The following is a 23098-nucleotide window of genomic DNA, read 5'->3' as shown; positions in this document are numbered from 1 at the left end:
ATAGAAAAAAATGCAAGCATCAAGAAACATATTCTGTGGATTCATAAGGGACTCTTCAAAGATATAAAAGCAAAAAGAACTCATTCTTTTGCATTAAATAAAAAAAGGAAAGGAAACCAACTGAGAAAATACTGGAATGGGACTTTTAGCAAATGGCTGAAGATCATTCTATATAAATGAATCCTATTCAGATTAAGAGAAATTAAAACCTCCAGAAAACAAACAAGGATAAAAAGGAGAAAGACACAAAATGGGTGGGAAAATAAACAAAACAAAAGTTCTTGTAAGAGAAAGTGCTTCATGTTGCTAATTTTCCCAAGAGAACACAATCATTAATGCAGCAGAAAGAGACTAAGAAGTGACATAAGTCAAATGTACTAAATTGTCATTTAAATTGCTTTACCACTTTAAAGAAATATATAATCAACTTAAATATAAATACTCTATAGGCCCAAATAGTATGAATTTTATTTAATATTAAATAGTACCTTTGATAAATTAAACCTAACCCATCAACTGTCTTAGTAGTCTATTATCGTCTCCATTGCAGAGACATTCCACCTACAACAGTTAAATACCTTCTTTAAGGCCTGAGTGAGGCAGTTATAGACAGACACTTTTCCCTTGGTTTCTCATTTTTAAAAAGGCATTGTATATGTATACAATGTGATGTATGTGATATTGACACAGTGAAGATCCATAGAGTAACAAAACAGAATAGAGAGCCTTAAAATACACTCACCCAAATATTGACTCTTGATCAATGATAAATGCCACATTATGGATCAAGAAAGGACAGATTTTTAAAGATGATGGTAGAAAAATTGGACATCTAAATTAATTAACATGTGAAATCAGCTGCCTAATTCACACCAAAAATAACTACAAATTAAACGTTCGAATGTAAACTGAAAAACTATAAAGCTTTTAGAAAATGATAAAGGAGAATATCATCTATCATCATGATCATGGGATATATGGCAGAGACAGTGCTTTGGGTTCACCAAACCAATGTCCTTTTTATCGTGAGCGCTCTGAGCATATTTCCGAACCTCAGTTGTATTTCCCCGGGACCATATAATTGGCATCTGGCCACTGGAATTTAGGCGGAAGTGACCGATATACAGCACCGATATACAGGCCTGACTCCTGTAAAACTTTCCACATGATCCTCCTCCTCTTACATTATGTCTCTCCTCAGATGCTGGCCAAATGTGGAGGATCTGGTGAAGGATTCCAAGGTTCCAGGAGGTAATAGAACTACTGACTAGAAGAGCCTGGGTTTCTGAATGACTGCATGGAACAGAGCCCTCCTCACTCCCAACGCTCTGTAATATACAAATCTCACATGAATCAATGGAAAAAAAAGCAGGTACCCAAGGGGAAAATGGACAAACAGCTAACCAAAAGAAGGCATCCAAATGGCACATAAACATGTAGAAAGACATGAAACCTACTTAGTTATCAGTAATACACACATTAAAAGGATAAAAAATATATAAAAGTCTAATAATATCAAACACTGGCAAAAATGCTGAGCAATGGGAACTCACTGCTGGTAGAAGTGTTCATTGATACAACGACTTTGTAAAAGAGTTTGCCATTATCTAGTAAAAATAAAGGTACAAATGCCCAATGATCCAACAAAATTAAGCCTATATATCCAAGAGGGACTCATGCACATATACACCAGGATATATACCTGAAAATATACATCTAGAAGCAACCCAAATTGTATTCCATTAATAGTAAAACAGATAAACAAATTTTAGAAATAATCTACAAATGCATTCAATAACTGGTAAGTCTTTAATATTGAATAAAAACAAGCCACAAAAAATATATACAGCATTTTTCTGTGCATGTAAATTTCAAGAATAGGCAAAACTAAACTATATCATTTAAGTATACATAAATGAATAGTAAAGAAAGCAAGGAAATCTTTTTTTTTAAGTCAGGATAATGGTTACTTCAAGAAGTGACTAGCAGTTACACAAATATTTGTTCTATAATGAGTTTTTAAATGGTATCTGTAAATTTCATGCACTTTTTAGTATGTGTGATATTTGCAATAAAAATGAGGGGAGAAAAAAATAGAGTTAAGTGATAATCTGTAAGGCAACCAAGCTAAAATTATGAAAACTTAGGGGAAGGAAAAGTGAAAAAGAAATCACCACAATGTAAAGAGAAGAAAATCAATACCAGAGAAAAAGAAAGAATCATTATTGAAAAAGAGAAAAAAATTATAGTGTCGTTAATGTCATTCAGAAACAGAGATGGTTTTTAAAAAAATCAACAATAAATAAATTTTGGTTTCGTCACAAATGACAACAATTTCTCTTTGGTTCAACTTTAAAATTCTAACTTTTACAAATCTCTTTTAGAGGCAAAATACCACAATATAAGTTAAGTCAAAGGACAAACAACTCCTGTGAAGGGGAAATATTTAAGCTGAGATCTGAGGGATAAGTAGAAATTCACCCAGCAGAGAGTGTTCCAGGCTCAGCGAACAGCAAATGAGAAGGTGCAGAGGTGCAAAAGACCCTGACCCTTGCCAAAAACTGAAAGGAGACCAGCTTGGCGGAAATGCAATGCCGACCTTCATCTGGAAAGGGCTTCCTGAAGAGGAATGGTGGAAGAAAACCAATTCTGTTGATTGTGAAGATTTTCTCCCATTCTGTGGGTTGTCTGTTTACTCTGCTGACTGTTCCTTTTGCTGTACAGAAGCTCTTTAGTTTAATTAAGTCCTACATATTTACCTTTGTTTTTGATGAGTTTCAAAAGAAGATATACAAATGGACAAAAAACATATGAAAAAATGCTTAACATCACTAATGATCAGGGAAATGCAAATCAAAACCACAATGCCATACCACCTTACTCCCTCAAGAAAGGCCATAATTGAAAACTCAAAAATAATAAATGTTGGTGTGGATGTGGTGAAAAGGGAACACTTCCACACTGTTGGTGGGAATGTAAACTAGTACAACCACTATGGAAAACAGTGTAAAGATTCCTTAAAGAACTAAAAGTAGAACTACCATTTGATCCAGCAATCCCACTACTGGGTATCTACCCAGAGGAAAAGAAGTCATTATATGAAAAAGATACTTGCACATGCATGTTTATAGCAGCACAATTAACAATTACAAAATATGGAACCAGCCCAAATGCCCATCAATCAAAGAGTGGATAAAGAAACTGTGAGAGAGAGAGAGATATATATATATGTGAATTATATATATATAATATATAGAAATATATATAAACAGAGAGATATATATGAATTATATATAATATATAGATATGAGATCTATATACACATATATGTATATATGAGATATATATGTGTATTATATATACATATAATACACATATATCATACACATATATCATACATACATGTATATCAGTTTCTTTATCCATATATACACATATATGTATATATACATATTATCCATATATACATATGTGTATATATATACATGTATATGTATGATATATATGTGTATAATATATATACATACATATATATATGATGGAATACTTCTCCGCCGTAAATAGGAATGAATTAATGGCATTCACAGCAATGTGGATGGGATTAGAGACTATTATTCTAAGTGAGGTAACTCAGGAATGGACAACCAAACATCATATGTTCTCACTCATAAGTGGGAGCTAAGCTATGAGAATGTAAAGGCCTAAGAATGATACAATGGACTTTGGGCACTGGCGGGGAAAAGGGCAGGAAGGGGGTGAGGGAAAAAAAGCTACAAATTGGGTTCATTGTATACTGCTTGGGTGATGGGTGCACCAAAATCTCACAAATCCCCACTAAAGAACTGACTCATGTAACCAAACACCACCTGTTCCCCAAAATCCTATGGAAATAAAAAATGTAAAAATTTTTAAATAAAAATAAATAAATACATAAAAGATTATTATTAAGGATTTTAAAAAAAGAAATTCTAGAAACTTGTGCTTTGCTAAAAGGTTACTGGTTGGGTCTCCATGTTATCACCTCTGATAACTGCTACTTCCTCCCCACAGAGAGTTTTAAGGTGAACAGGAAATTTGCATTCATAGAGAAAAAAGTACAATGCTGGACACTAAATTAATTCTACCAAGATGTTTAATCTCTGATTTCTGTGTTGCTGTAAACTTCATACATACTCAACCAGCACTGAAAAGAAGGAAGAAATTGAAACGAGACAAAGGACATAACAAATTCTTTCCCTTGACTCTGAGTTTAATGCTGAACAACTATAAAAGCTATTGGTAGGACTTGGGTGTTCCCGAACATACAAGCCCTATGACTACTGGGAGAGATAGTGGGTTCCGTCAGAACTGAAGTTACCCCTTTCCAACTGCAATGTGTGTAGTATTTCCAATAAGGTGTTCAGGATTCAAGGCAATTGTTTTCCAAACGGGAGCAGACAGATTTTCGAGGTGTGATCTACTTACCCTCCTTATTGAAGAAGAAAAAAAACAAACAAACCAATAAACAAAAAAAAGCCTGACTCTTTATATTTACCTAAATTAATAAATTGTATTCTTGTTGACAATAGCTTTGAAGTAAATATGCACACTGTGCTTTAAAAGTACACTCTGTCTCCCTGCTTTATTTTCATATACAATACATACATTATTTCAGATATACATTCAAAAGGACAGCTATGTACTGGTACTTGTAAAGAAATTATACATTTTCTGGTGCCAGAGCACACAGATGGTCCATTTACCACTTCAGGGAACTTGCCACTGTTTTTTAAGCAGTAAAAGTTTCATTTTCTCACTTTTTTTTTTTACTTCCTATTCTCTTTCATGATATTCACTAATACTATGAAATTATCCAGACATTTGGAAGCCATTAAAAGTATAGAAAATTTCTGTTCTCTATAGAATGTAGATCTTATATTTGTTTTTAAACCAAACAGGTGTGTTGAAAAAGGAGGCACAGGGATTTACACTTCTACAATAACACGGCCTTCAGTTCAAAGGCAGGCACACCGATGTCTAATCACTTCGTCCAGTCACTTTCACATAGGAGGAAGTCAAGGCCTGTTGGTTAACTGATTCATTAGTTAGTTAATGTAACAACTTCAGCTTGCCTCCTTTCTATAAGCCCCAAAATTTCAATGGAAATTAGAAAAATATAAAGAATCCAGAGACTCTTAGATAGTAGGGACACAATTATCCCATAGAAAATGTAGAATGTCATATTTTGTAAAAATTCTTTGTGAAGTAGTTGAAGATGCTTTTTCAGAACCCCAGGTACTCTCTCAAGTTCATTGTATAAAATGCTTAGCAATGCTTCATCAAGAACTTATATAAAATATAAAATCTGGGGAAATACCATTCTGGTCATAGGCCCTGGCAAAGATTTCATGATGAAGCAATTGCAACAAAAACAAAAATTGACAAATGGGACCTAATTAAACTAAAGCACTTCTGCACAGCAAAAGAAATTATCAACACAGTAAACAGATAACCTCCAGAATGGGAGAAAATATTTGCAAATTATGTATCAAAAGAGGTATAATATCCAGAATCTATAAAGAATTTCAACAAACCAACAAACAGAAAACAAGCAACCCCATTAAATGGTCAAAAAAATGGTCAACCCCCAAAAAATGGTCAAAGATCATGAACAGACACAAGAAGACATACATACAGCCAATGAGCATGTGGAAAAATGCTCCACATTACTAATCATTAAAGAAATGCAAATCAAGACCACAATGAGATATTGTCTCACACCAATCAGAATGGCTATTGTTAAAAAGTCAAAAAGAAACAGCTGCTGGCAAGGTTGAGGAGAAAAGGGAACACATATTCACTGCTGGCGGGAATGTAAATTAGTTCAGTCACTGTTGAAGGGAGTTTGGAGATTTTTCAAATAACTGAAAACAGAACTACCATTCAACCCAACAATCCCATTACTGCATATATACCTAAAGAAATAGAAATCATTCCAACATAAAGATAACGTGCATGCATATGTTCACCGTGCCTCTATTCACAATAGCAAAGACATGGAATCAACACAAATGTCCATCAATGGTGGACTGATAAAGAAAATGTGGCATATATACACCATGGAATACCACACAGCCATTAAAAAGAATGAGATCATGTTCTTTGCAATAGCATGGATGGAACTGAAGACCATTATCCTAAGTGACACATGAACAGAAAACCAAATACTGCATGTTCTCACTTATGAGAGTTAAACATTGAATACACATGGATACGAAGAGAACAATAGGCACCAGGGCCTATTTGAGAGAGGAAGGTGGGAGGAGGATGAGAACTGAAAAACTACCTATTGGGTACTATGCTTATTACCTGGGTGATGAAATAATCTGTACATCAAATCCCCAAAACACACAATTTACCCATGCAACAAACAAATCTGCACATGTACCCCCAACCCAAAAAAAAGTTAGAAAGAAATAATAAAAATAAAATATATATATGTGTGATTGATCCATGTCTACTTATGAATGTATCTACACCCAGATTTCTAGAAATACATACACAACACAACAGTTCCAAAAGATTACAGGAAAACAGGAAGATATTTATGCTTCAGAAAACAAGATTTAATAAACATCTATTTGGTAACTATTGTTTTTCAGTCATGGTCTGGCTAGTGAGGACACTACACTGAATAAGTCAGACATAATACCTGCCTTCATAGAGCAAGAAGCAGATAATAAAAAGTATGAAGAGAGTAACAGAGATGAGAAGGGCTAAAAATGCACCAGGGACAAGCTAGCAAAGGCAGAACAACTTTTCTTGTTTTCAATAACATTGTGTTTCATAAAATGACAGCAAGAATTATAACCATAAATTAGAAATTCATTATGAAAGTAGTTGAGATCTCGTAAGTGGTTGGTGCTTTAAAAAGTGGTAAAATGGAAACTAAGGTTTACCTTACCGCATAATCCTTGAATCCCTCATGGCCATTGTTGCTGAAAAGGAAAACAAGAAAAGAACAGTAATGAGATGAAGGAATGGATGGCTAATTGCTTGAATTGATTGATTGGTTGATCTAGTCAAGGTGGAGTGAACTACACAGATGATATGAAAAACCTTTTGAGTATCTAGTTACCAACTAAAAATAATTACCTCATCCTAGGTCAGCATTTGATTGGGTTCCAACTGGATGGCAATTTAATTATTCTAAGTCTCATCATACAACATCCTGCCAACAAATACTTAGAGATCATCTCTAGATGCTATCCATACTTATACCAAGGCTTTAGTCCAAACATATTTCCCTTTTGTTCCTCTGTGGTCCTTTTACATATGTTGCTTCTTTACTAACATTTTGTTTTATCTAGGCATATCAACTTGCGAATAAATATATGTATATATTTTATTTTGTTTCCGTATTTTTAGGAAACGGGTGGATTTTTGTTACATTGATAAGTTCTTTAGTGTTGATTTCTGAGATTTTGGTGCACCCATCACTCAAGCAGTGTACACTATACCCAATGTGTAGTCTTTCATCCCTCACCCCACTCCCATCCTTCCCCCTAAATCCACAGAGTCCATTATCTCATTCTTATGCCTTTGCATCCTCATAGCTTAGCTCCCACTTATAAGTAAGAAATACCACCAACATGGCACATGTATACATATGTAACAAACCGGCACGTTGTGCACGTGTACCCTAAAACTTAAAGTATAATTAAAAAAAAATACAATATTTGGTTTTCCATTCCTGGGTTACTTCACTTTGAAAAATGGTCTCCTGGGCCAGTCGCGGTGGCTCACACCTGTAATCCCAGCACTTTGGGAGGCCAAGGTGGGCGGATCACCTGAGGTCAGGAGTTCAAGACCAGCCTGGCCAACATGGTTAAACCCTGCATCTACTAAAAATACAAAAATTAGCCAGGCATGGTGGCATGCACCTGTAATCCCAGGTACTCAGGAGGCTGAGGCAGGAGAATCACTTGAACCTGAGAGGCGGAGGTTGCAGTGAGACAAGATCGTGCCATTGCACTCCAGCCTGGGCAACAGAGCAAGACTCCATCAAAGAAAGAGAAGGAAGGAAGGAAGGGAGGGAGGGAGGGAGGGAGGGAGAGAAAGAAAGAAAGAAAGAAGGAAGGAAGGAAAGAAAGAAAGAAAGAAAGAAGGAAAGAAAAGAAAGAAAGAAAGAGAGAGGAAGGAAAAGAAGAAAAGAAAAGGGAAGAAAAGGGAAGAAAGAAGGGAGGAAGGGAGGGAAGGAAGGGGAGAGAGAGAGAAAGAAAGAAAGGAAGGAAAAGAAAGGAAAGAAAGGACGATCTCCAACTCCATCCAAGTTGCTGCAAATGCCATTATTTCATTCCTTTTTTATGGCAATATTTTTAGACAGAAACACTGTTACTTGGATTGTCCAGTGACTAAAGAACATTCTGTCAACAACAAAAATTAATTCATGATCAACGTCAACCATATAACATATTGTAACAAATTTCTAACAAACTGATAGCAAAAAAATATATGTATTATATTCAACAAATTCTAGTCTTTGTAAAATCTGGGCAATTCAGTAGTCATTCAAAGGCCAAAGTAGGAGAAAACTCAGATAGTTCATCTAATTAAGTTTAAAAAGCATGTTCTTTAATTCTCTGCTATAACTTCCCCCTTTCTCTTCCTTCGGCCAATACAGCCAGATTAGGCAAGGGTGGGTTTGGTCTACCATCAGTCCTGAGTACACAAAGGGGAGACAAAGCATGAAATATTTACAACTGGGAAATATTTTCATTAGTGCAAATTGAGGGGCTTAGTATAGTCATAGACTTAGGATAAGAAGTCCTCTCTTAGAAGAATCCTCAAATTTTCTCAAAACTATTCTTTCTTACCGAGGACAAAGCCCATCACTTAATCATGATGTATCTGAAGAGGTAAAGCCTAGCTATGCTATCTAAAATAATAGCCACTAACCACATGTGGCTATTAAAGTTAAAATTAATTAAAATTAAATAAAATTTAGAATTGTTACCCAGACACACTATCCACATTTCAAGTATTCAGTAGCCACATGTCATTAATGACCACAGTCTCAGGCAGCACAGAAGTTCATTTCCAACATCTCAGAACATTCTACAGACAGAATTGCAGAGCCTTCCTAGAAAGTTCTTCTCTTTACTTGGAAAAGAGGAATTGAGTCTTGAACAAATCCCGTTGGATGTAAAAAAAATTATATTTGCTTCTCTGTAATTGTTTTCAGCCCTCAGGATACATCCCCACCCTGGAAACTACTGTGTTAATGTCAGTTATTCCCTTCTCTTTGTCTTTCATTTCAAATTTATCTGCTTGGACTGCCCAGTTCCACTTCTTTGAGTTTTACATCTCAAACACTTTACCACTATCCTTAGGCCAGGCTCAGACCTGCCTCCCAGATTTACCTACACTTTCTATCAGATCAGCCTGGTTCTTGTTATATTTTCTCATCACAACAATACATTTTTACATTTTGAAAGGTTCTTCATATGGAACTCAGTACACACCCATCCAGAGAAAAAGGTAGAAAGCAGACCTTTCTTTAGAGAAATAGAATTAATTAAGCCATTTCAGACCAAGTATTTTTCAGAATTCTCTCCTCTTTATCAACTGTATCTACCCCAAATATCAAGTGAATACTTAGTCATAATATCTCAACCTAATGAGAGATAAATTCATGATTACATGAAAGTCAAACTTTTCCCTTAAGTTTCTTGACCTTGACATAAAGAAAATGTTAGAACTAAATTTCAGATTGTGTTCTTCTGGGCAAAGGTTTCTCTTATTCAAATATACCTTTTGAAGCCAGTCAAAAGGACTTGCTGATAAACATTTCAACACCACGCTTTATTACAACAAGTTATTTCTGTTGTTTACTACGTGGTTCGACCTTGATGAAAAGCAGATCTTCACCAGTGCATTTTTGTGCAAATTCCTTACCTTTCTGTTTACAAAAGAAAGTGAAGACCTTTCAGGGCTATTTGTCACCATGCCCTAGTAGCCAACAATGCACATTGTCAACTGCTTAAGGTTTCACTTCCTAATTAACTTTCCTAGAAGCATAAGAACTGTCTGAAAACACAAAGCTCTCCTATTAACCTTCCTTCATTCCACTCCACTCAGTCCTGGATGGATGATGAGTGTATTGAACAATGAAGTCCTCCAGTGGGGTAGGAACCATCTGCACACAAAGAGAGTAATCTGAGAAAGCTTTCTGCAGAACAAATTAGTTATCTACTTCAGTTAGAACCTTTTTAAAGGATTACGACATTAAGACAGTCCTGCCCCAAACCCATGCGTGAATGTTAAAGTTATTCTCAAACATATTTATTTCCTTCATTCGCAAAATGAGATTCATTTTCACTTAATCACTAACAATATTTCCCAGACCTTAGCTGAGAGATTCCAGATCACACATGCACACAAAATCCCAATGTACTAGTGATGGGGAACTTTAAATACAGTCATTATTAAAATAAGTGGAATTTTATTTTAAATCCTTGTTTGATTAGGCATTTGTAATAAAATGCACTCCACTAAAGAATTAAATAGCTACTTGAGTATCCTACAATTATTGTGCTACCGTTCATATTAATTGAAGAAAATTATTTTGGCAAAATTTTTGGATTATGTTTTAAAAAAATGTAATACTGCAATCATTTTACTTTGTCACAGATGCAGGGATTGTTTTGCCCATTTTATACGAAAAGGAAATAAGGAACAGAAAAGTAAAGTCACAAACCTCACATTGCACAATCTGTCAGCACGGAAATCAAGAGCACACTGACTCAAAATAAGGTACATGTGTTTTAAAGGAAATCTCTTATCCTCACCATGTCAGCATACTCTACCCATCTTAGAGAAGAAACTCAGATAGTTTCCTAAGCAGCAAGTTGTTATTCACCTCAGAATATTCCTAAATCTTTGCAATCCTTTTTTTTTTTTTGAGAGGTAGTCTTGCCCTATCGCCCAGGCTGGAGTGTAGTGGCACCATCTGGGCTCACTGCAACTCTGTCTCATGGGTTCAAGAGATTCTCCTGCCTCAGCCTTCCGAGTACCTGGGATTACAGGCGCCTGCCACTACACCCGGCTAATTTTTGTATTTTAGTAGAGATGGGGTTTCACTACGTAGGTCAAGCTGGTCTCGAACTCCTGACCCCAAATGATCCACTAACCTCGGCCTCCCAAAGCACTGGGATTACAGGCGTGACCGCCACGCCCGGCCAATCTTTGCAATACTTTTATAGCAACTAGAAATAGGGAGAGAAGAGTAACCATGATATATCTGGCATTTCTTAATGCATGATTCTGACTTCTTTCTTGTAAGACCACTCATTTTTACAACTCTGCCTTTTCTCTAGACCATATTCAGTCAACATTATTAAGCAGATAATGTATCTCAGGATACATTTCCAAAGCCATGATATCCCCGACTAAACTGGGCTGGCTACACAAACCACCATTGATTACATAAACATCTGCTTTCCACTACTAAAATTCATTTTGCATAGAAGGTAAAAAATTCGGTAACTTCACTAGTTCTTCCAAATAATCTCTTATATCTACCAAAGAGAAAAGTGGTGAGGGGATCCTGAGTTTGGTAGATGTAAGCAGCTGGAAGACTGAAGGCAATGCATACAAACTCCAGTAGGGAGTGATTGTCACTGGGTCTTATTGCCACGTGGTCATAAGGAAAAGCCCAGCTGAAGTCCAGAAGAGCTAATCTCCCTCCTATGACTCAAATATAAAAAAGAAATGCCTGTCTTAGTAAAGCTCCTGGGGACCGGTGGCTGGGATCAGCACGCAAAGCCTTTTCTGAGACAGCTCTTCTTTGGCAATTACTTATCCACTGAGTAGGAAATTTAAGGGCAAAGGTAAAATGAGTTAAGAAAACCCAGAAAGAACATTCTGATCTTAAAAGCAAATGAACATGGTCTCTTCATTAAAGGACATTTAGAAAGGCTGGCTGCCTCTAAGTGCTGCCTGCTTGCTGCTCAAACATAGCAGCCATTTGTACAGTGGAAGAGTCAATGACACTAATAATTTGTAATTCTTGTACAAGCAATCTGGGCACTTGCCAGGTCAGCGTAAGTTGACTGTGACCAGGTTAAAAAGAAAAAAGGACTTTCAAGGACCATCAAGAACAAACTAGCCTGCTGCATATGAGAATCTGAACCATTATTTATGTAAACATTCTCATGCAGAAGAGTGGCACTGATTTCTTACTTGAGGCCTTGCCTAGCTAAATATATAAGAAAACAGGAAATCCCACCTGAACCTCGTGTTATTCCAACTTACACATATTGCCAAGATGTAAAGAGATAACCATGTGTAAAATTGTTGTGCAGAGCCTTGAACTAACCAAGCAGCAAAGGGAAAGGAAGATGAAATAATTTAGAATCATGTGGCTGATTAAATAATTGTCAAAATAAAGTTTGCTTTCCAACATCAAACTCTTCTTCCCGGTGGAAGTTCAGTTTGGACTGTAAGTTTCACTCTCAGATGTTCTTTTCTGCAGATCTGAAGCAGGTGAAGTAAGTAAGTAAACGAGAGAGAAGGTCCCATGTGCTAAATCTGTGTGCAGCAAGGGGAGGAAGGCAGCCTCTTTTCAGTGACACTGACATATGCTCGGTGTCAGAGACCAGGGACAAACCAGGTTGGCGAATGCGAGGAGGAATCAGAATGCAGATGAGTTGAGGCATGGTGGGCAGGCCACTGAGCCCTCAATAGACCTGCCAATGAGAAGGCCTTGAGAACATTCAGAGGAAGGCAGGAATCCTAAGTGCAAACATAAGGTTAAGTTTGAAGCCAATGGCGATCTGATCTTGTACAACATGAAGGGATCAGGCACCAATTTTCCATGAATGATTTGCTGCTGTGTCCATGAGCTTCTGTGAGCCCAATTTAGAACCCATAGCTCTTTTTAAGAGAAACAAACTAATAACCGATTATCAGTTTACCTGTAGAAACAATGTTGTCCACTACCAAGTAGGAGACAGAAAAGAGGTAGAATCAAAATAGTGATTTCTGAGGTCAAGTAAAAATTTCATGTGCTAGTATACACTGTTAATATACATAACATCTTTTCCCCCCAGGAGCAACATAGATATATATCAGCTCACATAAATTAATAACCACATCCTCACACTTTACGTAAAAATCATGATGGAGAAAGAAAAAGTCAAGGGTATTAGGATATGGGGTTTTGGAATTTTTCAAGGTATGAATATTTGCCCTTCACTATAATTTATAACTGCTTTTTATAAAAAGCACTCTGTGTGACAAAATGTAAGTGGTGATTCTGAAATGTTGAAGAGAAACAACTGCAGGTTTTATGCAGGTGAAAAATAACACAGAACTGTGTTGCTAGAGAGGGAAAGGAGGGGAGAACAAAAAGTAGACAGAACATGATAATGGCGTCAAAGGTCCAAAGAAGAAGGAAAAAATGTAAACATATTATTAGTCACTGCTACTTTAGGCATTCTGCTAAAATCGCTTTGGAACTATTATATTTTAAAAATCACAAACTGTAATATCCCCACTGAAAAGTTTACCCATTTTAGTATTTCCTTCTTGTAACATTGATCACCCTTTATTATATTTGCATGTTTAATGTCTCTATAGCTAGGTACTGTGCTCTCTGAGGTCAGGTTCCTCATTGACTTTGCTCACAATTATATTTCTGAAGTCTGGCACTTTGACACTGGAAGTGCTAAATAAATATTTTAGGGATGGGGAGGGAGGAAGGTAGGGGAAGGAAAAAAGAGAGAGGGAAGGAAAGAAAGGAGGAGGAAATGAAGAAATTACATGTAATTGTAAGTAATAATCAAGGTACTTAATGTCTAAATAGTATAACTTGATCTGAATAGAGTTATTGGTAAATGATTCGAGCGAGCTTCAACAATTTGTATCCCCAGGGTTATGGACACATACATAAGAATTTAGATAGTAGGATGCAAAACACATTGTAAAACTTTTGAAAAATAAGAATTCATGGGGGATGCCAACTTCCCATGAGTAAGATTTATTTATTTGTTTATTTATTTATTTTTGACTTTTAGGTTCAGAGGGTACATGTACAGGTTTGTTTGTTACACGGGTGAACTGCATGTCACTAAGGTTTGGTGTACAAATAATCCCGTCACCCAGGTGGGGAGCATAGTACCTGATAGTTTTTAAACCCACAACTCCTTCTCCCCCTCCTACCTCAAGTGCCTATTGTTTCCACCTTTGTGTCCACGGATATTAAATTTAGCTCCCACTAACAAGAGAAAATATTCAGTATTTGGTTTTCTGTTCCTGCATTAATTTGCTTAGGAAAATGGCTTCCACCTGCATCCATGTTGCTGCAGAGGACATGATCTCATTCTTAACAGCTGTGTAGTATTCCATGTTGTATATGTACCACATGTTCTTCATCCAGTCCACTGTTCATAGGCATCTAGGTTAATTCCATGTCTTTGCTATTGTGAATATGTGCTATGTATTCACTGTGCTATGATGAGCATATGCATGCATGTATCTTCATGGTAGAATGATTTATATTCTTTTTGGTATACACCCAGTAATGGGATTGCTGGGTCTAATGGTAGTTCTGTTTTCAGTTCTTTGAAAAATCTCCAAACTGCCTTCAACAGTGGCTGAACTAATTTACATTCCTACCAGCAGTGTATAAGTGTTCCCTTTTCTCCACAGCCTCACTAGTATCCGTTATTTTTTGACTTTGTAAAAATAGCCATTCTGACTGGTGTAAGATGATATCTCATTGTGGTTTTGATTTACATTTCTTTAGTGATTAGTAATGTGGGGGATTTTTTCACATGCTTGTTGGTTGTGTGTATGTCTTCTTTTGAGAAGTGCCTATTCACATCCTTTGCCCTTTTTTAAATGTGGTGGGTTGTTTTTTGCTTCTCAAATCATTTAAGTTCCTTATAGATTCCGTATATTAGATGTTTGTTGGATGCACAGTTTGTGAATATTTTCTGTCATTCTGCAGGTTGTCTGTTTACTGGGTTGATAGTTTCTTTTGCTGTGCAGAAGCTCTTTAGTTTACATCCTTTTTGTCAATTTTTGGTTTTGTTGCAATTGCTTTTGGGGACTTAGCCATAAATTCTATGCCAAAGCCAATGTCCAGAATAGTATTTCCTAGGTTTTCTTCTAGGGTTTTTATAGTTTTAGGTTTTACATTGCAGTCTTTAATCTATCTTGAGTTGATTTTTGTATATGGTAAAAGAAATGGCTCCAGTTTCAATCTTCTACATATGGCTAGCCAGTTATCCCAGCACCATTTATTGAATAGAGAGTCCCCTTTCCCATTGCTGATTTTTGTCAACTTTGTCAAAGATCAAATGGCTGTAGGTGTGCAGCTTTATTTCTGTGTTCTCTGTTATGTTCCATTGGTCTACGTGCCTGTTTTTGTACCAGTATCATGCTGTTTTGGTTACCATAGCCTTGTAGTATAGTTTGAAATCAGGTAGTGCGATACCACCTGCTTTGTTTTTGTTTTTATGCTTTTGTTTTTTGCTTAGGATTGCTTTGGCTATTTGGGCTCTTTTTTGATTCCATATGAATTTTAGAATAGTTTTTTCTAATTCTGTGAAAAATGTCCTTGGCAGTTTGATAGAAATAGCATTGAATCTGTAAATTGCTTTGGGCAGTGTAGCCATTTTAATAAGATTGACTCTTCCTATCCATGAGCATGGAATGTTTTTCCATTTGTTTGTGTAATTTCTGATTTCTTTCAGCTGTGTTTTATAAGTTTTGTTGTAGATATCTTTCACTTCCTTGGTTAGCTGTATTCCCAGGTATTTTATTCTTTTTGTGGCTATTGTAAATGGGATTGTGTTCTTGATTTGGCTATCAGCTTGTACTTTATTGGTGTATACAAATGCTACTGATTTTTGTACACTGATTTTGTACCCTGAAACTTTTCTAAAGTTGTTTATCAGTTCTAGGAGCTTTTGTTGGCAGAATCTATGGGGTTTTCCAGGTATAGAATCATATTGTCTGTGAAGATAGTATGACTTACTCTCTTCCTATCTGGATGACTTTTATTTCTTTTTCTTGCCCACTTGCTGTAGCTAGGACTTCCAGTACTACGTTGAATAGCAGTGGTAAAAGTGGGCATCCTTATCTTGTTTCCATTCTCAAAGAGAATACTTCCAGCTTTTGCCTATTCCGTATGATGTTGGCTGTGGGTTTGTCATAGATGGTTCTTATTGTTTGGAGGTATGTTTCTTTGATTCCTAGTTTGTTGAGGGTTTTTAACATGAAGGGACATTGAGTTTTATCAAAAGGCTTTTCTGCATCTATTGAGATGATCATGTGGTTTTTGTTTTTAATTCTGTTTATGTGGTGAATCACATTTACTGATTTGTGTATGTTGAACCCAACTTGCATCCCAGAAATAAAGCCTACTTGATCATCATGGTAACTTTTTGATGTGCTGCTGGACATGGTTAGCTAGTATTTCATTGAGCATTTTTGCATTCATGTTCATCACAGATATTGAAGCTTTCTTTTTGTTGTGTCTCTGCAAGGCTATGGTATGAGAATGATGTTGGCTTCATAGAATGAGTTAGGGATGAGAACCCTCTCCTCTTTTTATGGAATAATTTCCATAGAATTGGTACTAGATCTTTGTATGTCTGGTAGAATTTAGCTGTGAATCTGTGTCATCTCAAGGTTTATTTTTTCATTGGTAGAGTTTTTTTATTACTAATTCAATGTCCGAACACATTATTGGTCTGTTCAGGATTTCAATTTCTTCCTGGTTCAATACTGGGAGGCTCTATGGTTCCAGGAATTTATCCACTTCTGCTTTGTTTTCCAGTCTGCATGCATAGAGATGTTCACAATAGTCCCTGAAGGTTTTTATATTTCTGTGGGGTTAGGTGGTAATGTCACCTTTGTCATTTCTGATTGTGCTTAGTTGGATCTTCTCTTTTTAGTAACCTACTTATTGGTCTATAAATCTTGTTTATTCTTTTAAAAAACAAATTTTGGTTTTGTTGATCTTTTGTGTGGATTTTTACATCGAATTTTGTTCAGTTCAGCTCTGATTTCAGTTATTTCTTTTTTTCTCCTGGCTTTGAGGTCGGTTTGCTCTTGTTTTTCTAGTTTCTCTAGGTGTAATGTTAGGTTGCTAATTTGAGATCTAATTTCTTGATGTAAGCATTTAGCACTATAGATTTTCCTCTTAATACTGCTTTACCTGTGTCGCAGAAATTCTGGTATGTTCTACCCAGTAGCAGAATATACATTCTTCTCATCTGCACACAGCATATACTGTAAGATTGATCACATGCTCTGCCATAAAGCAAGTATCAATGAATTAAAAAAGTCAAAATCGTACCAACCACATTGTTTCATTAGTTTCAAAGAGTTTTTTTTTTATCTCTGCCTTAATTTTATTCTTTACCCAAAAGACATTTAGAAGCAGGTTGTTTAATTTCCATGTAATTGTATGGTTTTGCGATATCTTCTTGGTATTGAATTCTATCTTTATTGAGCTGTGGCCTGAGAGTGTGGTTGGTATAGCTTTGCTCTTTTTGAATTTGTTGGTACTTTATGGCTTAGCATGTGGTCAATCTTTGAGTATGTGCTGTATGCAGATGAGAAGAATGTATATTCTGTTGTTGGCTGGAGTGTCTTGTAAATGTCTATTAGGTCTATTTGGACAACTGTGGGTTTTAAGTTCAGAATATCTCTGTTAGTTTTCTGCCTCAATGATCTGTCTAATGCTATTAGTGTGGTGTTGAAATCTCCCACTATTATTGTGTGTTTATCTAAGTTTCTTCATAGGTCTCTAGAACTTATTTTATGGATCTGGGTGCTCCAATGTTGGATGCATATGTATATTTAGGACAGTTATGTCTTCTTGTTGAATTGTACCCTTTATCACTTTGCAATGTCCTTCTTTGTCTTTTTTGATCATTGTCTGTTTTGTCTGATATAAGAATAGCAACCTCTGCTTTTTTTTTATTTCCTGTTTGCCTATAGATCTTTCTCCATCCATTTACTTTGATCTTGTGTGTGTCATTGCATGTGAGATAGATCTCTTGAAGACAGCAGACAGTTGGGTCTTGCTTCTTTATCCAACTGGCCACTGGTAGCAGGTATTGATCTTTTGTTTCCATGTTCAGCACTCACTTAAAGACATTCTGTAAGGCAGGACTAATGGTAAACAGGACTAAATCCTATGGATTTATGTGTTCAATGTCAGAACACATTATTGGTCTGTTCAGGACATTTAGCATTGTCTTCTCTGAAAATAATTTTATTTATCCTTCTCTTATGAAGCTTAATTTGGTGGGGTATGAAATTCTTGGTTGGAATTTCTTTTCTTTAAGGATGCTGAAAATAGGCCTTCAATCTCTTCTGGCTTGTAAGGTTTCTGTCGAAGGGTCCACTATTCACCTGACAGGCTTCCCTTTGTAAAAATAAGGAATGCTTCATGAATTTCTGTGTTATCCTTGTGCAGGAGCCATGCTATCTTCTTTGTATCATTCCAATTTTAGCATGTGTGCTGCAAAAGCAGGCACATGAATAAGATTTAAATTCTGAGTATACTGGGATGAATGAATTAACAGAATAACTTAAATAATGTGAGATTCAATAAGGATAAGGAATGTTTGGGTACTCATTCTCTTCTTGTATGTTTTTATGCTTCTGGAGAGTTCTTGTAAAAGAGTAAATTGATATTAATAATACAGCAGACGTTGGTAAACAATAACTAAAGCATTAAGTCTAGGGAAGTATGGTGTTAGGGTAAAATCACTGATTCAAGAGACATGGGGATTTAACCCTAATAAATCCCATAATCTAACTAGGTTACAGTTTTTCCAACTGTTAAATGAAAGTAGTAAATCAAATTATTTCTGAAGACATTTTGAATTATAAATATCTTTGTCTTTATACGTAAGTTTCATACTTTAGTGAGAGTGCCAGAAAAGCAACAACAATAAATAGTATGTCCTCTTAATACCCAGATATTTTTATGGTACTAATTCTTTGTGGCTGTTAGGCAAAACTGTAAACTTCAGGATTTAAAAAACAAAGTTGTTAAACAAACGTTTAAGCATTTTTTTAGCTCTCAGTTTTATGTAAATGTTCTCACCTGATTATTTTCTCAATATAAGTAATCACATTTTTCTGCTTGAAAAAACTACCCAACTGAGCCAGAAGGCTTAGACAATAGAATTAGATATTTGATGTGTGACTTAAGAAAGCAAAAGCCTCAGGCAAGGTGTCCCCTTGAATGCAGGTGGTCTTTTATAGTCACCATTGTAATATTAGATGTTTGGCAATGTGCTAACATGGTTACACCTTATCTTATCTGTTTATCGCCACAATCCTTAAGAATAGAAATTTTTGTTCTCATTTAAAACATTTAAAAACAGAAATTTAAAGAGCTTCAGTAACTTGATCATGGTTACACAGGTAATAAATGGTAGAACTGGGCTTTGAACCCAGGTCCAAATGGCTTTTCAATCTGTGCTGCGTGCTGCCTCCATGTTCTCTCACACGCTTCAGCTTACTGAAGAGCAAAGAGCCAAAAACAAAAAATGGGATCCAAATTGTTACAGAAAGTCCTTGAATCACTGATGGATATTGCTACCAATAGCTCTAAGTAATATATGTATGGGTGGTAGACATCAAAGCTCACACAGCAATCCCGGTCAATTGTCCCTTCAGAAGAATGTCCATAACCGCTGCTGGAAAATTACCAAGTTGCCACAGCAAAGGAAAATAAGGATCTAATAAATGGTCTCTCTTTTGTGGAAGTGGCACATAAACTTTCACTCACAACTCATTGGTCAGAACTGGTAACATGACTCCTAATGACCAAGGGCCAAGAAGTCAATCCTATCAAGAATAAGGGAAACCAGAACTATTTTGGAAATAACACAAACGGCTACCACAATAACTATAGCACCAAGTGATGTGAGCTGTATGTGTGTAAGAAGTGTTAAACAAGGATGTTGGAGGAGCAGAGAAGGCTGCATAAAGAAGTAACATTTACATAGCCGTTTAAAATATGCTGTAAATATTATCTTTGTAAAGAAAAGTAAGGGCCAGGCACAGTGGCTCATGCCTGTAATCCCAGCACTTTGGGAGGCTGAGGCAGGCAGATCACCTGAGGTCAGGAGTTCAAGACCAGCTTGGCCAACCATAACCAACATGGGGAAACCCCGTGTCTACTAAAAATAAAAAATTACAGGTGGTGGGCACCTGTAATCCCAGCAACTCAGCAGGCTGAGGCAGGAGAATCACTTGAACCCGGGAGGTGGAGGTTGCAGTGAGCCGAGATTGCACCAGTGCACTCCAGCCTGGGCAACAGAGCAAGACTCTGTCAGAAAAGGAAAGAAAGGAAAGGAAAGACAGGAAACGAAAGGAAAGGAGAGGAGAGAAGGAGAGAAAAAGGAGGGGAGGGGAGGGGAGGGGAGGGGAGGGGAGGGGAGGGGAGGGGAGGGGAGGGGAGGGGAGGGGAGGGGAGGGGAGGGGAGGGGAGGGGAGGGAGGGAGGGGAGGGGAGGGGAGGGGAGGGGAGGGGAGGGGAGGGAGGGAAGGGAGGGGAGGGGAGGGAGGGGAGGGAAGGGAAGGGGAGGGAGGGAAGGGAAGGGAGGGAGGGAAGGGAAGGGAAGGGAAGGGAAGGGAAGGGAGGGAGGGAAGGGAAGGGAAGGGGTATTCCAGGAGAGGAAAAAGAACTACCAAACAAAGGCTTCTATGTGACAGCAATTGCATATTCAGGAAAACAATGAAATAGCTGGTGAAGACATGGCAGAAATGCTTAAGTTTTATTAGGCTTAGCTTAAGAATTATCTGAGGAGATCCAGATCTCATCTGCCCCCACAGATATTCTGATGCTGCAGATTTGAGGCAGGTTGTAGGTATATCCATCTCCACCCTCCCTCTCATGCTGTGGTTCCAATGCAGAGGTCCATGGACTACACTGTGAGATATACTAAAATAGGAAGTATGATAAGAAGTGGCCTACGAAGGTCTAGAAAGGAAGAATTGGATCCAGAACCTGAAAGTGTTAGTTTTTCTAGCTAGACAATTGTCCTTAATCTTTAGGGAAGGCAAATGTGGGTACCTTTAATCAGAGAAGGTGATTGGTGGCAGTACGAAGGATAGATTGAAATAAAAAGAGACTACAATGAGAACAAGTGGTCTAGGAAGCTACTGCTACATTGATGTAAGGTATAGCTGGTGAAAACCTGCACTGCAAGTGTTACTTTGAGACTTGCATGTGTATTATTGAAAAACAAATAACAGCAACAATTGTTTTGAATTTAGACTAATGAAAATTTTTTGAGAAAAGTGATGTTCTCACTGACATTGTTTAGAATTGCTAATACATGGGGATAATAAAAATCAGGTTGACTTTTAGTCAGTTTCATTATTATTTTAAAATCTCTGCAGACACTGCATGCCCCTACTCTGTGTAGCTTGGAGTGCCCTGCTCCCACCACCCTACCTTTGCTGTGCCTCTGGTGGGGAATCAGTTTGCAGTTCAAGGAGTTTTGACAAATACATACATCTATGAAACCACCATTACAATAAATATATGAAAATTTCTGTCATCTCCAGTGGTGCTCAGTAACCCCTCCCAGCCAGTTCCCAACCTCCACCCTTGGCCTTAGTAACCATTGATCTACTTTCTATCACTATAGATTTGATTTGTCTTGTCTAGAGTTTTATATAAATTGAATCATTCAATACGTATTTTGCATGTCTGGCTTCTTTTTCTCAGAAGACTGTTCTTGAGATCCATCCAGGTTGTTGCATAAATCAACAGTTCATCTCTTTTATTGCTGAGTAATATTCCATTGTTTAGACGTACTAGAATTATTTATCTGTTAACCTGTTAACAAACACTTGAGTTGTTTTCCATTTCGGGCTATTATGAACAAAGCTAATTCAAACAAATCTTTGTGTAGACATTTTTTTTTTACTTTTTCTGAGCAAATACTTAGGGCTGGTAAAATTTCTATGTCATATGGCAAGTGTGTGCTAAATTTTATAAAAAACATTCAAACTGTTTCCAAAGTGATATCATCCTATATTCCCACCAGCACTGTATGAAAGTTCCAGTCACTTCAGACCTGGTGTTATTACACTTTATAACTGTAGCCATTCCAGTGGATGTAATGATATATCATTACTGACCCTTCCCTTTGGCTGTAAATTTTTTGTAATATTAGTGATTTGTACTAGATCATTCCAATTATTTTCTTAACACTCTCAGACCCCAAATGTAGCTAAAGGAAGAATTCAAGCCATGACTATTTATAAGGATAAATATAAGGATTATATTATAAGGATTACTCTTCAATAATAATAGGTAGACTCAGGGTTTTAATGATGATGGAAAAACAAAGTTCTATACGTCACTTTTTGGTGAGTTCTACATTTTACCTAGTACTCATTCAAAGAAAAGAGGCTATTCCTGAAGTCCTGCAATACTTCCTTTTCCTACCTCATATAGAAATACCCATACAAAGCACTGGCTTCTCTTTATAAGGCTTGTTTCGTTTCCATATTCCAGGTTAAGCATTTTTTTTTCTTTTGAACTAAGATTACATAACAAACAAAAGACACTGCAGAGAAAAATCAAGTGACACATCACATAATTTTTTTTAGGTTAGGAAGAGGTTTCTTATGGAAGATCAGGACCAAACTGCTCCAGGGTGAGAAAGAAAACAGAGCTACAGTTATACAGCTGCAAATCAGCTAAGGACATTTATTTTTTCTTGTAACTAACTTAACACTTCTGAATGGTCATGATTGTTCATGTAATGATGCTATTTTTTTTGAAGGATCACTTCCTCAGCTGAAGATGATTTTGTTCCGAAGGGAAAACGCACATGTACACACAAGCACATGCTCCAATACACACTCAGCTATTGTTGCTAAGGTTTAGGTATGAATTCGCACAATCCTGTATTTAAACATCTGGTTGGGGGTAAAAAGTTATTGATCATAAGCATAAGCAAACTGTGATATTATTTAATAGTAAGTAGTATCCATAAGCAATAAAACTATTCATTTTATTTTACAGCAGAAATTCTGGTAATTCTTGTAATTCTAGTGATTCT

At 36.6% G+C, this 23098-nt stretch overlaps 1 non-coding gene across 1 annotated transcript; it reads right to left on the bottom strand.

Annotated features, from left to right (window-relative positions):
* Positions 1–18433: 18433 nt before the first annotated feature.
* LOC115935634 (U6 spliceosomal RNA) lies at positions 18434–18539 on the bottom strand. The gene has a single exon (XR_004071261.1). It is a non-coding gene; the product is annotated as a U6 spliceosomal RNA (small nuclear RNA).
* Positions 18540–23098: the final 4559 nt, after the last annotated feature.

This window comes from Gorilla gorilla, chromosome 7 (assembly GCF_029281585.2).
Source record: "Gorilla gorilla gorilla isolate KB3781 chromosome 7, NHGRI_mGorGor1-v2.1_pri, whole genome shotgun sequence".
NCBI classification, from domain to species: domain Eukaryota; kingdom Metazoa; phylum Chordata; class Mammalia; order Primates; family Hominidae; genus Gorilla; species Gorilla gorilla.
The sequence above is the reverse complement of the archived record's forward strand: the minus strand, read 5'-3'. Positions and strand labels throughout refer to the sequence as shown.